At 41.8% G+C, this 3,237-nt stretch overlaps 1 pseudogene; it reads right to left on the reverse strand.

Moving 5' to 3' along the window:
• Window positions 1-2,907, reverse strand: part of LOC101601535 — a 12,554-nt pseudogene extending 9,647 nt beyond the window's left edge.
• Window positions 2,908-3,237: the final 330 nt, after the last annotated feature.

Here is a 3,237-nt window from a genome sequence, read left to right on the forward strand (position 1 = left end):
TTAACCAGACAGCAGCAGATGTTACACCCCTAGGTTTAAGCTCTGATTTTTAAAAACATTTTCTTTTCTATTGGCAAGGAGAAATAGGAGGAGGAGGAGGGAGAAAGAAAGAGAGAATGGACATACCAGGGCCCATAGCTGCTGCAATTGAACTCCAGATGCATGTACCATTTTGTGTGCCTGGCTCTACGTGTGTACTGAGGAATTAAACCAGGATCTTTAGGCTTTGCTGGCAAGTGCCTTTACTGCTGAGCCATCCCTCCAGCCCTCAGCTCTGATTTTCATTATGTCCAATTTATGCTGTAGGTTTTTCCTCATCAAATCTTGAGAAAAGTATTGAACTTTTTGTACAAAAGTGTACAAACATTTAAAAAATCACATTCAGTTAGACTAGGGAAAAGGCTTAGAGGATAAAGCACTTGCCATGCAAGCATGAAGGCCTGAGCCTGGATCCCCACAACCCACACAGAGCTGGACACGGTAGTGCTGATGTCTGCAATCCCAGTGCACCAGCTGCAAGAAGGAAGATGCAGACTGGAGAATCCCTCAGAAGTTTGTGTGATAGCTTGTCTAGCTAACACAGTGACAGACAATGACAGACCCTCCCTCAAACAAAGTGGAAGGCAAGAACTGACACTCGAAGTTACCCTCTGACCTCCACATATGACCATGGCATGTGCCTGCCTGAATTCAAACACATCCTACAGACTCACACACGCAGCACACACGCACACATACACACACACCACAAAATGTTCACATGCAATGATCCAAATGTTATCCTTAATGAAAGGGCAACATGACCACAAGAAAATCAAGTCACTGTTAACCTGGGTAGTTAATAGTTGTGGGTTTTGCTGCCATCCTGGTGGCAAACGCCTATAGCTCCAGCACTCTGAAAGCTGAGGCAAGTACATGAGTTTGAGAGAAGTCTAGGCTACATAGAGACCCTATCTCAACAACAACTAATTATTTTGGGTGGGAAACACAGAATGTTTAAGTTATGGAAGGCTTAGTCAGATAATATCACCATTATTATATTATTAAATATGATATTATTAAAGACTTAATGAGCTAGAAGAACATACCTAGTTCTGCCTCCCAGTGTTATGTGCCACAACAAGGTTTTATAAGGCAGAATGCCTGATTGGAATTCTACTGGTATCAAGACAGACTATCAGCAGGCCAAGTGCAGAGCCAACTATAGCAATCTTAAATCATTTAAGCCCTGACATGCTCATTCTCCCTCTCTCTCTCTCTTTCTCTCTCTCTCTCTCTCTCTCTCACCCCTTCCTCCCTTCCTCCCTCACTCTTGAATAAATAAATAAGTAAAATATTTTTATTTTTACTTATTTATTTGAAAGAGAGAGAAAGAGAGAGAATGCCAGGGCAACCAGCCAGATACATGCACCACCTTGTGCATCTGGCTTATGTGGGTCCTGAGGAATCAAACTTGGATCCTTTGGCTTTGTAGGCAAGAGTTGTAATCACTAAGCAATCTCTCCAGCCCAATAAACAAAATAATAATTTTTTAAAAAAAGAACTGCATGTAATATTCTAAAATGACTTTGAAAACAGATATCAGATGCCAAGGAGAGTGGTCAGCTCTGTTGGTCTAGTCTAGAGTTCACAGAAAGGCGCTGAGCCCAGAAGGAGCCTGCGAGAAAGGCACGGTCCATTCTTCACAGTGTCCCTCACAGGCACTGCATCATTCTCCCAGAGGATGATGCTTGTACATGCCACAGTTACACCGTGCCAGAACAGCAGGATGGAAGGAACATCCTTTGGGAAATAAACTATTTTAGGCAAATCTATTCCATTGAAAGGAGGAGAAATGAAGTAGTGTTACCTGGCAACTTTGAATATCAATGAAATGATTCAACATTCAGTTTCCATTTATTCATGGACTATGGCTAAGCAATGCCAAATTTCCAACTGGTTGATATTATAGAGAAGGAAGAAAAGGACTCTGACAGTTAGAAGCCCAGCAGATCTTAAATGTAATAATTTCAATACCTGTATATCCCCAAGCCTTTCATGCTTTCTCATAAAAGAAAAAAGAATGTCCAAGAAGTATTTATGACTTATATTACATAAAATTCTACAAATATTAACGTACGGTATTAAAACATGGATAAAAGTTGTAAGTATTAATTTATAAAGCAAAAAGTCATCACAGATATAATTAGATGAAGGATGTTGAAATGTAGAGGCCATCCTAATTATCTGAGGGGGTCCTAGTTACCATTTTATGGGTTCTCAGTTCTCTCAGTTCTCAGGCAGGATATTGAACACAGAAACCAGAAGAGGAGAAAGCAGAGCAGAGTCAGACAGAGGAGCTGATGGAAACTGATAAGTTGCCGCAGGATGCCCTGAGGAAGCCTCCCTCAGAGGCTCATTTGCCTGCATGTTTACAAATGCAGGATTTTAAAGACAGCACAGAGCTTGGTAATAGTGATGGCAAATTTGAAGGGTTTTTGTTTTGTTTTGTTGTTTTGTGAGTCAGGGTGTCCCTCTCTATGTAGCCCAGGCTGGCCCTGAGCTCGCTCTCATCCTGCTTCAGACTTTCAAATGCTGGCATTCATTACAGGGCTGCACCACCATACCTGGAAGATTACAGGATTTGATGACTCACCTAGCTATCAACAGATCAATGACCCTAGATCTGAAAGTAAACGACAAGACAGAAGGTCAAAGTCAGAGAAAGGATGGCCCTTTGAGATCAAGATATGATTGCCCAGGGGCCCAGTTTAGTTTGCTAACATGATCTCCCACATCTCTGGAAGTTCTTACCAGGTATTGCAGAAGGGGAAAGCTAAAAATAAGTCTAGTGTTTGAAAGTCCCTATAAGGACCAATTAGAGGTTCCTAGAGGTCTTACCTGAAACTGCTGAACTCTGGCAACCATCCCTGCATCATATACATAAGAAAACCAATGGTTTCTTCTTTGAAAAGGCAGGTTGAGGCCAGGCGAGGTGGCGCACACCTTTAATCCCAGCACTCAGGAGGCAGAGGTAGTATCACCATGAGTTCAAGCCTACCCCTGAGAGTACATAGTGAATTCCAGGTCAGCAGGTCAGCTTGGGCCAGAGTGAGACCCTACCTCAAAAAACCAAAAAAAAAACCAGGTCGCTACTTTGACTTCAACTGTGTTTGTTATGCTATTTTATCCATCTACTAAGATTGTTATTATTATTATTTCACCCTTGGTATTTCCATACTCTGTATTTCCTGTCTC

The sequence above is a fragment of the Jaculus jaculus genome, chromosome 2 (assembly GCF_020740685.1).
Source record: "Jaculus jaculus isolate mJacJac1 chromosome 2, mJacJac1.mat.Y.cur, whole genome shotgun sequence".
NCBI classification, from domain to species: domain Eukaryota; kingdom Metazoa; phylum Chordata; class Mammalia; order Rodentia; family Dipodidae; genus Jaculus; species Jaculus jaculus.